The sequence below is a fragment of the Melopsittacus undulatus genome, chromosome 4 (assembly GCF_012275295.1).
Source record: "Melopsittacus undulatus isolate bMelUnd1 chromosome 4, bMelUnd1.mat.Z, whole genome shotgun sequence".
Classification (NCBI taxonomy): domain Eukaryota; kingdom Metazoa; phylum Chordata; class Aves; order Psittaciformes; family Psittaculidae; genus Melopsittacus; species Melopsittacus undulatus.
In genome coordinates, this window is record NC_047530.1 from 20,738,140 (window position 1) to 20,755,578 (window position 17,439).

The 17,439-nt window shown below is 41.5% G+C and overlaps 1 protein-coding gene across 1 annotated transcript in view; it reads left to right on the top strand.

Annotated features, from left to right (window-relative positions):
* Positions 1-13,834: 13,834 nt before the first annotated feature.
* Positions 13,835-17,439, top strand: part of AHNAK2 (AHNAK nucleoprotein 2) — a 57,376-nt gene continuing 53,771 nt past the window's right edge. Inside the window, exon 1 of the mRNA XM_034062518.1 lies at positions 13,835-13,961. The gene's annotated coding sequence lies outside the window, so the exon portion shown is untranslated. The remainder of the gene's footprint in view (positions 13,962-17,439) is intronic.

Genomic DNA, 17,439 nt, shown 5'->3' on the forward strand with positions numbered 1-17,439 from the left:
GAGCTTGCTTCTTGTAGCACATCTTTACCTTGTGCTGCCTTGGAGTCACTGCTGCAGGTGTGCAGGAGAAGAGGTGGTTGGTGCCCTCAGGAAGATGCAGCTTCTTGCTTCTCTGAGCACATAGCACATTGAGAGTTTCTACCTGTGTGTTAGGTTTCTTCTCTCTCTCCAGCTGCTGGGTTTGAAAATCTTGCTGGATATGTGCTAAGGTGATAAACTGTTTTTTTTTTCCCTTCTGGTATTGCAGTCATAACAGAGGAAAGTAGGATACTGCCCCATCCTGATAGAGCAACCTATGCGCAGCATGTATGTTTGCTTTCTTTATAAATGCCTGCAAAACAGAGAGTTGCAGGGAGCTTCTTGAAATGGTTATGAATCATTGAACTTAACTGGCATCCACCCAAACCCCCAGATGGGAGAAGAGGAGCTTTTTCTAAGCCCTTCTCACATTCTTGTGCAAATAGAAGGGATGAATGACACTATCCCCAATGCCAGACAGTTTTCTGGTCCAGACTCACACACAAGTCTAAGTTAAGGGGAACTGAAGCTGGTGTAGCTTCCCCTTCCTTCCGCTTCTTGCAATGCCTATATTTCATATGTTTAAATCCTTCTGGGATTGCTTAGACTGACTCTGTGTCATTATTTTCATCCTTGGATTAAACTGGCCAAATATGTAAGCTGGATCTCAGCTTGCTGAGATCTTACTTTACACCATACTTTGTTCCTCTGGCATATATATTACACAGCAGCAGATTGGATTTAAGTAGTTTTTTCAGAATAAAAGCCTGCCTCTGCTTGAGGATGTCAATTTTCTGGTAATTCTTGCTCCTCTGTCTTGTATGGATGCTTGAATGGATTATGGAGAAGTCCAAAACAAAGCATCTACCCACACTGGCTCTTAAGTAAACACTGCCTGACACCCCACCAGACATAGATCATGCACAGATTTCTCAGCCTAGAGGTTAGAGGGGATGGTGTGACTTAGTACAAAAGCCTTTAACTGCAACCTTATTTATACCAGCTGCTCTTATCTTTCATTGTTTGTGATCACTGATTCTATGTTCAGATTAATGGGTGTGCCTGAACTTAGGGACATCCCTATTTTCAGATTTGAGAATGGTGCTGTGGACCCTCAGGAGGGAGCAGTAGCTTTGAAATCAGCTTTTAGTTGCCTTATTAGATGCCAGTAGGTATAAAAAGAGTGGACTTTCAGTGTATCATGTGGTGTGAAGTCTTGAGTGTGTGTTGTGTGAAATGGCACAGTACTTATGTTTTATGAAATGTTTAACATGTTCCATCTGCCACCAGGTCAGGGTCAACAGGTGCAGTCAAAATTAAAACCAATATTTTTGACATGCACCACCTTCCTTCCTGCTGGCAAAGTGCCCCTTAAAAGCTTACATCTGTCATGATGGAGAATTACTTGCTGAGCAGCCAGAGATTCTGAGACTTTTCAGGGAAATAACAATAGTTTTGAAATCTCCAGCTGTAGCTCCTCTGTATATTGATCTCTCTTGAGTTTTGCTGTGAGTATTTGGGGTGTAAAAATGGGAATTGTGTTTTTTGGCCATCACTGGGGACAGAGACAGTGTGGATAGTGAAACCTTGCCATCGAGTTTCTACATCCACTTAATGCATGCTCAAAGTCTTCCTCTAGGCTCTTCCCTATGAGCTCATGTGCTAGAGGATTTGTGAAATGCAGTTGTGATAAGCAGAAAGTGCATGAGGGCTAAATCCTAGGTACACATCTGAGAGGACTGATTCCTACCTGATCCGTCTCTCCAGGACCCCCTTCCTCCTTGCTCCACACAATTTATCCAGCTTCTTCTACACTGCTGACATCTGTCTCCAAGAGTTCAGAAGGTTTCCACCATGCTCCTTGTTTAGTCCAGGTGAAGATGCACTCTCCTCGGCCAAACCTTTACTAGAACAGTCTGTACCTGAGCCTAATCCCTCTAGCAGCTATCACAGTAGTGCCCGCCATAGCTTTTGTCTGTGTCTAGTCTCTGCAGTCTGCAAGATTGGTCCCAAGCAGGAGCTTACATGCTGCCAAGCTCTCCTGTCCTGAGATGAGTGTTCCCAGTAGGGACATGTTCTTTCCAGAAACAGAGAAGTCTTAAGGGGGAACAAACAGAGCCACTGAACTAAGCTAGGTAGCTAAGAAATTCTTAGAGTGGTTGGAAAGGAAGGGCTGCTGTCTGTCTCCTCTTGGCTTTATCAGGAGTGCATAGCCAGTGGTCCATCCTGGCTCTGGCACTGTTCTCCTTCTGTGTCTCTTACTTGGTCAGTCTGCTCTTCACAAAGTGACCATTTCTTAAAATCCATGGGTGGTCTTGCTGGTAAGGCTCTAGGTAATATCTAGCAGGATGGCATTTTCATTTTTGCAGATCATGGATAATGACTGTGGGTCTTGGGCTGCAGATTCCCAAACCTGTTCTAGTTCGTAGCCACCCCAAGGGCTGTTCTGCAGTGCTGCCCTGTTAGAACTTGTTCCCTTCTTAAAAGCTTCCTCAGATTAAAAAGTAGAAACTAAAAAAATTGAAAGATTAATGCTGTAACTGACACTAACCACTTTTCCAAGCTATTTTTAAGGTCTCACTGAGGCTACTCTTCTATGCAGTTACCCAGCACCAGTTCACCCATGCCCTTGCTCCTGTGTCTCACAACCCCTGGTTCTCCTCTCTCCAAGTTTACTGGAAAGTTAGGTGGGTGCTACAGAGTGCAAATAAATTTCCAAAGCCATTGTTGGCATCTGTGCTCCCCCTCCTTCCTCCACATCAGTGCAGAGAGATTTGAAGCTTGGTTGAGATTTAGGCATTTGTGAGACTGTAAATAAAACATTGTTCAAACTTGTCTGTGATATAGCCATGATTTCCTGTATTTGCTGGTTATGCACCAAGCTCACATTGCTCTTTAAAGGTGATTGACTGCCCTGTCTCATCCCTTCCTGGATAGCATGACTCACATTGGAGACTGCCTGATGGGTTTCGAGTAGCTTTATTATGGCGTGGGCACATACACCTTTTTGGTTGTCTCAGAGTTTGTGAGATATGGTTAGATTTTCACAGAGACTACACACAATATAATAATACTAACCAATATAATAATAATGCCTAGCTGGGCATTTGTGATGTTTCACTATATTCCTTTGCCAGTTTTAAAGTTTCAGGTCGTTCCTTGGGGACTTCCCATTGCCACCAAGGTTTTCTGTGGTGCATGATCAGTTTGGAAATGGAGATGGTCACAGGAAATTTTTCTTTATATCCAATCTAAACCTCCCCTGGCACAGCTTGAGGCTGTTAAATCCATTTATCGCTGAGTGAAAATTTTATATCTGAATATAAACTGAGTTTCAGTTGCTTTTCCTGCTGAAACTTTGTTGTTCAGCAGAGGGATGAGAGAACCTTTCCAGCAAGGAGTAAGAGGATATTCAGGAAAGACAATCTGCAGCCTTTTTGCTGTGATGCCTTGGCAAAATGGACCATAGAAATAGTCTAAAGCAGGGAAAGAATACATCCATGGCATTATGGATGTATTCAGAATTAGTCTTGGAGCTGAAAACGTGGAAAGCAAGGCAAGCAAAAAGCTATCTTTGAGAGGGTCATGCTGGAAGCATTTAGCACCTGATGCAAGAAGCTCAGTAGCTTCAGCTCAGCAGGAGGCAGGGTGGTAATATTTGTGTTTTTTACTGAACCCCTCTAATGAGAAGGGCTTAGACAAAAGAGTGAATGAGAAACCCTCTGAACTCGGCATAAGTGAAGAGGAGAGGAGGGGCCACAAGACAGATCAAATTTGGTTAACTGTTGGTTTTACATGCTAGCTGTTCTGCCATCTTATCCTTATGTTCACAAGAGTAGGACACAATTGCACCTCTCTCTGCCATCAGTCAGAGCTGGGAAGCACCTGGGGAAACTGACCTGGTTAATAAAGTCTGACCCAGGGTGCATGTGCCATGTTTACCTGTGGATTTTTCAGGACTGAAAGACAAACATTCCCTATAGTTGTACTTGATTCTACAGAACTACAGACCTACACCCAATGAGGCCCGTTTTCCATGCAGCATGAATCATTTGCTCTGTTCTTATGCTCATTAGTTTCACATTTTAATTTCCATTTCTCTGTCTTTCCTCATATGGATGAATAATGGACCATTTATTATACATCAGCAATATCAGAGCATATGCTTATGGCTTCAGTGTGTGTAATCCCTTCAGACAGTTCACAGAGCACAAACGCCTGTCGTGCAAAGCCACATCCTATTTCCACAAAGAAAACAGAAGGGGATGCCAGGCTGGCAGCTTCTCCCCTCTGCCACTCAAAATAGCTCTCAGGAGCTGAGTCATGAAATGGAGCCCAGAATAATGGGCAATTCCTTTAACTCAGGGACAATAACCAGCTGTGTTAACAATTGCAGATGGAAATGGGCTTCAGGCAGTAGCTTATCACAAGACACACTGAGCCCTTCTATTGCTGTAAATAAATGCTTGGGAAAACTTTCTTTGAATCCAGCTAGATCAGGCTTTGTAATCAAGCTTTATTCTGTTGCATTGGAAGCTGAGCCTGCTCCTGCTGCCCATAGCTACAATGACTCCAGTGAGTTTTTGTGCAGAGACAGAAGCAGTCCCAAGGGCTGAGCCCATGCAGTTTTTCCATGGCACTGCAGGACCTCTGCGGGGTGCTGGCACATTCAACATCCTTATCTTTCATGGATACTGCTTTAAGGATAACATACTTCTCTTCACAGATCCAAAGATCTTCATTAAGGGCTAACAGATGAGCACAATGTTAATTACAGTTCTGCTCTTAGATTTCCTTATCACACTTTTCCCTCTGTCATGTATTTGTTGAATATTTGGAAAATAAATAGTTTCCTGAAACCAGGAAGAAGAGGATTTAGAGTTTGGAAACCTGTAGGATCAGTGCTGCTTAACTGAACCACTCTATTGGATTAGATACAGTCTAACATTGGATACAGTCAGCAGAAGGTGGTGATGAATCGTTTCTCTTCAGTGTGACATGGGAAGCCTTCACAGACCTGCCTGTGAGTTGTCACATGCATTTGTTGCCTGAGTTACTTCATGTTACTCAGAAACCTATGCTGGGGTCTGCCCAGGCTAGAGCCTGGGCCATGCAGGATCCTGCAACTGCCAGTGGGGCTCAGGGGGGAGTTCAGGACCATGGAAGTGGAAAGGGTCACCTAAGGGATGCTATAGGGAGCACTACACACACCCATTTTTGTTCCTTGAGCAAGAATTTGGTAGCAGGGAATTAAAAAACTCCCCAGTAACTTCTATCTTACCCCTTTATCCGTAGGATTAGTCATTTAAAATAAGAAACTTCTAAGGACATTTTTTCTGCATTTTTTAAAAAGAAAGTGTTTATACAAAGCTAATATATAATTAAGCTGACCATGAGGTAGAAAACAGCAAGGCTACACCCCCTCTCCATTCTTTTTTGCTATTGTATTTTTTCACTAGTCAGTCTAGGTACTTCTTGGGATTCTTTTAATTAATAACATAATTTTAGATAACTTTTCATTTGAAACAGGATAAAGAAAATGCTAATCTATCAGTACTTCTTGGTATAGCTTTCCAAATACTTTGATGAACATTTTGGAGAAATCATTAAAATTAATTTCTCCTCCTACTCCCCAGATACTTCCCTGAGCCCCCTTTTTAGGAAAGGAAGCAAAAACTAAAATATTTTTCTTTATAAGCAAAGAAAGACTGAAAACAAAAGCACTTGTGTGTGATACAGATTATTGAAGAGCAGGACTCAGTGCTGAACATGTTCAGTTTGCTGTGCTTCCAGAGGAAGTGCTTTTCTGTGCTCGCAAGCCCCTGGATGTTTCAGGTTCTGCAGACTTTCTTCTGAGCTTGCATGCATGGAGTTTGCATCAGAAACTGAGAGTGCTTCTGCTGTCGAAACTCCACAATATATACAATGTCTTCTCTTAAAAATATGTGAGTTATTTGCTCTCATTTTATTGATTCCAAACTATCTGCAAATGCAGCCAGAAGCAACATAGCACTGTGTGCTGTGCAAGACTGAACAGAAACTTTGTTTACCAGTAGCATCATTATCAAATTAGGAGGAATTAATTATTATGCATTGGGTTTGTTCATTCACCCAAGTGGTTGGCAGCTGAATGCAAAGACATTAGTGCAGTGTTGGGGAAAGGCTTTTTTTCAGTCTGTCACTCTGGTACCAAGGCTTCTTCCTTCTCTCCACTCTGCAACACAAATGCTACCTTGCTACTGAGTACTTCATCAGAACCTGAAGAAATCCTTTTCACACTGACCAAGACCGTTTTCTCTGCCAGCAGCATAAAATACAGTTTAGACTCAGTTTCTGGATGTGTACTGAGGAACCTGGAAGCACTGGTGCTAACCCATCAGTAATATTTTACTCTTTCTGGCACTGGCCTGCTTAAAGGCAGCATGAAATATTTCTCTCCCCTGACTGAGGAGGTCGGTGCCTGTTGTTACCTGTCCTGTTCACAGGGAAAAAGTCAGGAATGAAGCATTAAATGGCTTAACCTTACTCCCATTAAAGTTGAAGGCAAAACTTCAGCTGGTTTCAGTGACAGCAAACAAAATGAAAAGACCTAAATCTACAAAGCCCTGAGATGTGAAAATGCACGTGCCAAAACCCTTAATACCTAATGATTTAATTTCAGTTTGAGAATGCTGAGAATGGCACAGGATGAAGCCAACATTACACCACAAATGTGTTGTGGAAAGAGCAGCCTTTTTCTTACTCCTTCTTGGCTGTTGTTTCCCAGAGATTTCCTTTCTGGGGCACCAGTGAGCCAGTTCGGCTGAGTAAACTGAAGTGCAGAAGTCAGATAACTGCAGATTATCTAAATTCATTTACTCAGTACTTCTGACTTTTCTGAGGGAAGGCTTACATGTAATGGGATGTAGGGCTCTGAGGTGAATTTTGTGTTGCGGGAAAAACCGGGGGGGGAGGGGGGGGGGAAGGGAAGCAGGAGACCTCACAGCCTGAGATGGAATTAATCAAATATTTCCATCTCTCATGGACATTGTTTACACAGCACAAGCCAGTCCAGAGTGGTGAATGGTATATTGAATACAAGGTCTTCTAACATTTGGATCCACCCCATCACTTGACTTAACAGATACTTGATACCGATCAAGTGACTCACTTCATTAAGAAATAAACCCTGCACTGTGTTGCAAACAGTGAGCCTCATTGTCATCTGCTGAGTCCTTTCTCTGTCCCAGCCCTCACGCCCTGAAGATGCACACCGAGTCATGGGCACAGCAGCAGTACTGACCCTGTTTTTCCATGGTGGTGTGTGCCAGTCGCAGGCACACAGCGAAGTCCTGTGTCTGTGAAATACCCCCATTTAATGCCTGAACTCCTGTGTGCCCCTGCAGTGGAAGAGCAGAATGGGGTGGTCACTGATGGTCTGGAGGTAGGTGCTTTATTTTATGAGCAAGACAGGAGCTGGTGCTTTCTTATTCACAGTTTGAGTGAGTTCCTTGTTTTTTCCCACTCACCTGGGCTTCTTGTGCTTGACAGCAGCATCTGCCACCTCCTGCCCACACAGCAGGGCACAATGCTGGCTCTAAGTAATCCAGTAAGAGGTGATATTCAAGATGCATAAAAGGGCCTAGGTTAAAACAGTCTCAAAAAGAAGTAACTGTAATAAATGCACCCCCATGGCCAGAGCCACTCCTGGCAAACAGCCCTTTCCTGAGTGAGGTTATGTGGGTACAGCCAGGTCCCCAGGTGAATATTTACACCCCTTCCACCACAAACAGCAGGCTCTGCTGGGAACTCAGAGCCAGAGGAAAGGGATTATTTGAGAGCAGTTCCCAGCTACAACTTCATCAGCTCCTCTTTAACAAATGTACTAATCACTGGTGGTTCACTAAATGCCATGGAAACCCCAGGGCACATAGTGAGATCATCTGCCAGTACTTCTTTATTTTAAGGTTTTTGTTCAAGAACTGTTTTTAAGGCTTCAGAAGAAAGTGGGGAAACTAGAGGAGGGTTCACTGAAAATCATTTCCACAACTGCAAATAGATTTTGGCTATAGAAGCCCCCACAAAACCCAAGAGTTTATACCTTTCCATACAGTGACTGGTAGAAAGGAAAAGAGACAACAGTAGTGAAAGATCTGAAATGTGCTTTGTTATAATAATGGAAAACTTCTGCTTTTCCCAATGGCATCTGAGGTACTACATGAAATATTTATACTTGCATTTTTTTTCAGTGTTTGCTTTTTAGATGAGCTCTAGAAACATCAGTGGCAACATCCTTTAACTTTCAATTTGATAGAAGTGTCTCTATCAAATACAGCTGATGTCCCACAAAGATTCTTAAACGTATTGTTCAGAAATACCCAATTCAGTAAGCAGTCACTAGAAAATAAAGAGCTTGTGAATGTTGTATTCACAGTTTAACAGGCTTTAGGGTTTCTTTTCCTGGGTTTCCAAACTGAAAAAAAAAATTACCAATTTGGCAATAACTAGAAGTACCAAAGTTGGGGCAAGAAAAGGGCTGCAGGCAGCAAAATGACATTGCAGAAAGAGAAATAGTTTGGTTCAAATCATGATTTTGTTGGGTATTTGAGTATTGTCACCTAGTGTGATCAGCTTATTCACATGTAATTAACACTTATTTTTCCATCCTGAAAAAATACTTTTATTCTCATGGTGTTGGCTGTTTGTCACTAATATTTAACTTTCAGAGAGGAGCCTGGTTCTCCTTTCTATCAAATATCGTAAGTTTTGAAAAGGAAAATAATGAAGGTCCAGGGTCATCTCTGAACAGAAAATAATGAAGGTCCAGGATTATCTCTGAACTCTGGTTGAGCAGGGAGTTAAAAACAGGAGAGAGAAGGGAATGAAATGGTTGGGGGGAACATGGAATAAATATTAACTTTTAATTAAAGCTCTCCACAACACACCATCCAGAGATGGGTCCCCACCAGCAGAGGAGGAGGATGTTGATGGTTAGGTGATCCATCAGGCCAGGGTGTGTGAGAAGCTCTGCTCTGAATGAGCTAAAAGACATATGATGGGGCAGGAAGGCAATAACACAAGAACCATGGTTTTCTGAAATTCCTGTATGGGCCTTGCTAATTACAGCAGTTTTCCTCCATATCCATAGCCATGGCTGCACTGCCCCTTGCTCTGGATGGCTCCTTTTTTCTGGTTCATTCTGTCCAGGCTAATTTGGCCTCAGAAGGTCAATGCCAGAACTGCCAGGGCCAGTGGAAACGTGTCTGGGGGCAAAGGGAGATGGAGCTTATGCCCTAGGACAAAGTAAAAGAAATGGTCCAAACTGAATTAGTTTCCCCATTCTTCTCCTGTTAGTGAAAGAATTTGTCTTGGAAATGTCTCATTTTGTTTAATTTCTGCATAATGCTTTCTCTGTTGTTGACGGTGTTTTTTAGTTATGCTGGTTATAGATCAGCATTTTTAACTTCCTATTTTTATGTTTTCATCAGCAAGAACACTAATCACCAAAGTGGAAAAATATACATTCAGGAATCCCAAAAGAGAATATTTGACTTTCTGAAAATACATTAACTCTTCCCTGGGTTTGTTTGAGCTATTTTCCCTTGAGTTTTGCTTTTACTACTCCATCCTTGTATACTGCGGAGTTGACATTAGTTTGTCTTCACGAAGGAGAAAACTATTACCATATGAAATACTAGCTGCTGCAGCTTGCTGTCAGTGCAACACGCAGGCAGTGTTGGAAGAATCTATCAATAGCAGGTAGACACTGAAGACTCTTTTGAGTAAATTCTCAGGTGGAAAGGTTATAAAGAACACAAGACTAATCTATGTGGGGGACAGATTCCAGTTAGGTTACAAGATATGTGAATGACACCCATTCACTTGGGGGGTGGGGGGGTTGGGGGGAGACAGGAGGGGGGAATTAGTTTGAATAGACTAACTTCAGAATGAGGTCTTTGAGTCCAACACCAAGGCTCTTTAATAGAGGCAGTGATGAAACCTCATTTCCATACCTGGCGTTCTCTCTATTTATGAGGTTATATGCCTACCTGCAGCTGGAATAGTTTTATGTAAAAAAATGTGGACGCAAACCAATCAAATTAATGGGTTATATATTGCAAAAGAAGAAATTCAGAGGAAGTTTGTGGGGCTGGCTGACATAACTTTTTAGTTCAAACTAAGTGATTGTAAAATACTTAAATATATACATTTCTGTGTCTTAACAAAATATGGAGTCATGGGAGACAAAGCATAGGCGATATCTGTAAATTGGTGATTAATGTTATATTTATTTTCCTCTGGGCTTGATCTGAGAGATGGTGGTCAGATCTTTCCACAACCCATTCCTCATTACTAACCTGACATTCAGTTCCATCTGTTCCTCTACATCTTCTGTTCACACCAATCTTGGCTTTCCCTTGCTTTTTCTTTCTTCTGGGTTTCATTCTCTTGGCATCCCTGTTCTCTTTAAGCTGGAGGACCTCAGTTTTTCAGCTGCTTTCTGAATTGTGCTGACCTTCTCTGGTCTTCTCTGCTACTCAGTCTTGTCTACATGTGGAAGTCTGTGGCCTCCTGTTTTCCCCCACATGTTTAAAGATTCGTTATTGCTAAAAAGGAAGAAGAATAGAAACAATCCCTTTTGCATCCTACACAACAAACTACAGGGATTTCTGTATCAGAGCATGCTTTATTATAATCTTTATAATAATTATATTTATTATCATAATTATATTATAATAATTATAATTTTAACAAGAAAATTCCTGTTGTTTTTTTTATAATTCCTCAATTACTAGTAAAGCAGCACATCTTTATGCACAGACCTAACACTGGCCCATTCACAAGTCAGAGTGTGAATAATACTAATAAAAGAATGCTTGTGTCATTTGATTGTGTGTTCTCAGCCTTACCTGTGAAGCGAGTAAAGAAAACAAATTTGTAATACAGAGAGTTGGAAAATGGGTAGAGGTGGGATAGAGAAATGTGAGATACAATGGTACTTCCTGGCAGGGCAGTAGAGCAGAGAGGGACTTTTAAAATTGCCTCAACATAATTAAAGAGTTTCCTTTTTAATATTTAGGCAGCTATCAAGAAGAGGAAACACAAGGGCTACTGGGAGTATGCCTATTGAAATAAGTCATTTCTGTTCTGCTGGAATCATTAGAGAAGTGGAAATTACCAGCTTGGTAGCATTTTTTTTTTTTAAAGTTTAGTAAACAAGCAGTTGATAAATATTTAAAAATAAACGAAGTAAGCATTACAAATTCATGTCAGTCCGATAATGCTGAAATAATTTGATAGTCACAGAACTCCACCATACTAATTGAAAGAGGGAATATTTTAGGCTTGAAGTTATGGGGGGATAAATCTCCAACATAGGAATTACATTCAGTGGAGTTACAGCAGCGGGGCACTGCTCAGACATTAGGGCTTACATGTTCAGTTCCAAGATGAAACTGGAAAAATGCTGGTGACAGTGATCGTAGATTTCCCAATACCTTGAAAAAGAAGATAGTAATTTCTTCCAGGTTTATGGAAAAACAGATGGCTCCACTCAGCCAAGGTTTAGTCTCAAGTGGTCTTTAAAAATTCTTAACAGAGTGAGACAATGCACATCAATAAATTCAGCAGATACAGTTGAAATAAAGCATTGAATGGGGATTGAGTACACTGCTGCTGTTGCACCACAGTCTGTGCCCTGCTGAAATGCTGCCTCTTGCACTGCTGGCTCTTAAGGTAGGAGCCAGATTTCTGCCTCCAAATGAGCTGTCTCCGCATCGAACCATGATGTCAGGTTGGGCTTCTTATTTTGTATGTCTGTTTCTAAAAATATATGTTGTTTGTCAGGATAGTGTTGAAAGACAGTTCAGGAAGGCTGGACCTTGATATAATCCAAAGGACTGAGCATAGAATTAGGAACATCAGCAGAGCAAGCTGAAAACTAGCTATTAGAGAGGTCTTGCTTCCTTTCTCAACCGTCACAGCTTACTTTCCTGCTGCTGACCCCACCTCAGTAGGCCTTTATTGCTTCTGGTCACCTCCATCCTTGAGGTAGTGGTGGCAGGTCTTGCTTTAAACATACCCCTGTGCTAATGCAGTGCCATCACCTCATCTCCCTCCTTCCCTACATTGGCTACAGCCAATGTATTTGTTCTTTCTTGGTGTGGATGCCACACTCAAAAGAAGACAGAACTTATATATGAACTGCATAGTGCTTCACACAATATTTATATTAATTATATATGATTATATATAGTATATAATCACACACTATATATAATTATATATTTTATCTATATACACAGAATGATTATTATAAAAAGATAGTTTATGAGGCACTGTTCATACAGAAACTGTATATTAGATAAAATTACATATGGTATTTCTAAATTAAGCTATATATGTGTTCTTATAATTAATATATAATTAGATACAATATTATACATTAATTACACAAAGAATCGTGACAGAATTTGCTTTACTATAAATATGTTCAGACCCAGCTTTCACAAAATGTCTATGTTAAGTATGCACACAGGGTGGAAGCAGAACTCAGTCTTCATTGTCAGATTTCCACATGCCCTTGGTAGACACTGTGTGTGCCCATTCTACACTTGGGTCTAAAATCTGATATGTAAAGAGCATCAGGTACTGAAATGTGTTCAGAGCCAACAGCATAAAAAATCCCAGTGCAACATCTGCCCTGACATGAGATGAGGCTGTTGTGTAAACACGGGTTTTCCTTTGTCTGGTGTACTTTTTACCTGTTCATGTTCTCTGGTGTGTTGGCAAAGCTGTCAGAGCAATTGCAGGGCACTCCTAGGGCTGCTTATATGTTGTTTGCATTTTGCACCCTCTCTCACCTCACTTGACAGCATGCAAATGAGCAGCCAAATACTTCTGTGAAACAAGGAATCCCGGAGTGAATTCTGCTGCTGTGATCCCTTTAGATCTTCAAGGAGGAGGAATTAGAGGATCAGTGGAATTCCTCAGAGAGGGAGGAATCAGCCATATCACAAATTTCTTCACAGGGGGTGATGAAATACGAACAGGTGAGAGGAGGGGCTGGAAATTCTAATAAATCCATTTCTGCTGATGCTAAGTGGCCTTCTTCACATGTTGGTATCAGTGCAAAGGCAGCAATAACTACATTGGCACTCACACTGTGAGCCATAAGAACACTTCATTTGGTGTAAGGTCTGTCAGCTCAGCATTCATTTTTTTTGTAAGAATTAAACAGCTGACTAAAAATGACAAGGAGAAATTAACTTAGAGGGCACTAGAATAGCCTTGAAACCTGTTTTAACCACGCTGCTGATGTGACAGACTACATCCTGTGTGTGCATGCTTGCATGAGAATTTACTAATACATATAATGTTAATTACCCACTTACGTCCTGAAGCAAGGCTGGGAATGAATATCAGGAAAAGAGATGTTTGTTTTGCACGGGCACCCACATCCCATATACTTCCAGTCACAAGGAAATTGCCCCGTATCTCCACCCTATGTACGCTCGTGCCTGTAGCTGTAGGGAGTAAGCAAGGTGAAGACACAGAGCTTATGGAAATTCATGTGCCGGTGTGCCTCCCCGTCCCTTAGCATGGAAAGCCTGACCAGCAACAAGCCCAGGGTCTATGTGCCGTTCCCTCCTCAGCTGAAGCCGTACAGCTGTTGCCTTAGTAAAGAAAGGGATTGGATTTCACAGGCTGTGTAATCTATGACAGCGCTCTTTGGCTTGGGGCTAGAAACAAGCCTCACCCAGGCTTAGCCATCCCCTTTCTGCCTGTAGAGGAACGCCCCAGTCGACATAGAAGGAAAATTGTTTGCTGAATTTCTGCACAGCCCTCCTTCCAATTGCTGGAGAGAGAGGGGGAGTGAGAAAGAGAGTTTAAGGCAGGCTCTGCACTGGTGTTCTGGGCTATTTCAACTTCAGGGCAACTTTAGAGAACTTCAGTTACTTTTGGTAAGTTGTGTTTCTTTTAAGCCCCCAAGCCTCACTCCCTCTCCCCCCCCCCCCTTCTTTCTTTTGAGTCTCTGATGCAGATTGCACAAATTTGTGGTAGGTGGTGGGCTTTTAAAATTGCAAAGAGATGTGGGCGTGGGTATTTTGTGTCCTTTGATACAGAAAGCAGACATTATGATTATAAAAACATAATGTTCCATGCTGCTGTGCTCGATAAGTCAAACCTGAAGATGATGTGCATTAAGTGATAGTGCTGTAGAAAAGTTTGGCCAGAACTTTAACCAAGGTGCATCCCACCTGGTGTAAAGCTTGGTCTATTTCTTATGTATGGGAAGAAGAGAAATGAGGGATGAAATAACATATTCAGCCTGCTAAAAAATTTCTGATCCACATTTTAATGCACAGATTTCAAGTGTGTGTGCACTAAGCCTCCCAAAGCCTTCAGGGGGATGTTGGTTCTCAGTCCTATACACACCCCTTCATGCAGTAATCTCTATTCCAGATCATGGATGTTGTTTTTCTTACTTCCTCTGTCTGTATACTTAACCCATGGTATGATCTCAAAGATAGTGAAGCTCTGTAGTACAGCCAGTCCCAGTTGTTGCAATGAATTGTAAGGTGCAAATTGCAATTTACTTAGTGAAGTTGTTTTCTGATGAATATGATTTTTCTGTTGTTTTCACCATAGGTATGTTTGGATTTTAATAGTATCTGTGCTTCTATGAAAGGAATTCTATTTGTGTGGATATTGTATCTCAATAGATACCATTTGCAATGTATATATCATAATACTGACTTGGCACTAGGATCTCTGTATCTTAGTGGTATTTGAGACTAAGATTAACCTTGAAGCATTTAAAAAATAGATCCATAACCTTGTCAGTAGTAGTGGGATCCTGTGTATGTTCACTGCAAGGCTGCTGAAGCTAGTTCACAAAGTGCTAGGATATAATGGGTAAAATCATTCTGTCCACCTGTCTAGGTTCTTTGTCCCATCCATGTACCTTAATATGTTTCTGTACAGTCGATCAGAAGGTAGGATTTGTATCTGTAGCCACCTGTAGAGACTGAAGAATTCTTAAAGTTTTGATAGAAAAGAAAAAATGTTACTCGCATGGAAGAGAACACTAGAAATCTCCTCTACAAAAAAAGTAACCATTCTTTAAAATTTATGAAACAAGAAACACAGAAAGTTGGAAGGTGACTCTTAAGAGATACAGAAATTGGCTTATTGTTGCATGCACAAGGGAAAACTAAGTATTGCCTTACTATATATTTTGCTATTATAAAAACTAGAAGGAATTGTACAGATCTGAGCAAATTAAAGGAAAAACAGCTTACAACAACCAGTTTACTTCCATAGTCAATTCAAACGTGGCCCACAATCAAGCATGAAAAGTTTCAGATGTTTAATAGCACAGGAAAACATGTCTCAGAATTTATTGGGGTTTATTAGCCATGTTTAAAAACAATAAGCGTGACTGGTACTTTTAATTGCAGTAATTCTGTAACAATGGAGTTAACAATAACTCTTCAGCAATAAACTGAAAACTATGAATCTGTGCCAGGCACTCTGCAGTGCTGACATGTTCCATGATGGCTGTAGCTTTTCTGTGGAAGCATGTAGATTTGTTAGCTAAAATTGCATTTTACTATCTTTGGTGTGGCGCTCGCGTAAAGTAAACTCTACTATTACATTACGAGGCTTGTGTAAATCTCTGACTGAAGTTAGTTTGACTCTAGTGAGTGCTCATAAGCAATCCATCGAGGATGGCTGCCTTCCAAACCTCCTTTGCAGCTTGTGTTAACATCTCTTCAGTCGGACAGGGCAGCGGTAACTTCTAGGACTGATTTGCCAGGGGGTTGGAGATGGCACATATTTTCTGCTTTTAATTGTCTTGGATGCTGAATCTGTATTCACAACTATGAGGTCAACGTGCCTCTATTCACTTTTGGCTGTACTTGAAGCTCATCACTGAAATAAAATCCAACAGTCTGTAATACACGGCCAGGGGAATAGCTGTGATCTGAGTTAACCTCCTGTTGACTTCATTGGGTTTGGTGCCCTGTGCTCAAAGGCACCCGTCTCTGGGAAGCCACTCCAGGAACTTCACAGGCACTTTTCTTAATGTCATTGTGAGTGGAGGGAGTAGGGTGTACAGCATCAGGATTTTACTGAAATGTGATATCTTGGATGAAACCACAGGAATGTACATGCCCTTGATTTGAAGTTTGAAAGATGCACAGAGCTTTAGGTTGGGTTTTTTTCCTCAAGTTTTCTACTAAGTCAAAGAAGTCAGTACATCCTACATAAGTGTAAAACACTGAGGGATTTAAGGAAGGTATTTCCAGGATTTCTCACATCTGGAGGCCTAAATAATCAGTATATAAGGCAGTGTATGTGAAAGGTGTGAAACTTACTGGCTTGTATTCTGAGTAAATATTTGAGTAAATAGTTCCAAACTATTTTTTATCATTAGTTATTTTTACGTTCCATAATGTCCCTCACATGAGGGAGCAGCAAAATATGCCGTGCACTGGGAAAATCTGGGTTTCCACCTCTGGAAAAACATCTCATTGAGTTTCTGGGGTCCATGTTGCAGATTGAATCCCAGCCAGTAAGGTTTCAAAAGGCCTCAACATTATCCCTGCTGTGAGCGTGGAGGGGACCTGGCTCTCTGTACCAACACAGGCAGACTCAGCAAGGATGAGCTTTTGTTTTCAGGCAGTTTGTCACTTCCCTGAGCCCTAATGCACTAAACTTTGTTTTCCTGACAACTTTGTCTAGCAACTACTGCCTTTCCTGCCTCCCTTAGCTGTAACTTCCAATCTGCTTAGGAGGCTTTGGAGGGCAAAGTGGTGGAGCAATGCTGAGTGATGTAGGAGATTCAGCCCAGGGCAGAGCCAAGATTAAACCCTACCAAGACTAGGTTGCCATCTCTCCACATGTGGCAGAAACCAAGACAACACTCTCGTGGCAAGAAAGATCCTTTGGGTGACCCATATCTATGTCTAGGCCCAGTGCGGAAGAATTATGGCTGCATCTAGGGAAACTTGCTAAATCTGTGTGTTTGCTCATGCCAGTTCAGATTTTAAAATCAAGGCTGGAGTTCATTATTTTATATTGGAAAACAAAACTTCAGGCTAGGAAAGGACCTGTCACATCCTAAATACTTCTACCGACATGTTTACCTCCTGAAAGGAGGCTATAGGTAGCCAAATATCTAGAAGTAACCTATGACTTCCTGTATTGCAGAGAATGGGTCATAGTTTTCTATCAGAGAAGGGGAACCCATGGGTTTGCCATCTAAATCTGACCAAACATGTGGTCCAGAGTGGCTGGAACAATCAAAATATGTTAAGGTTATTATGGCATGTAAGTAATAAATGAGCCAAGGTAACTGATAGGGGACCCATCTGCTCACATGGCATAGGGAGAGTAACTCTGCAGGGAGCGAGTCCCAAGGCACAGTAACAG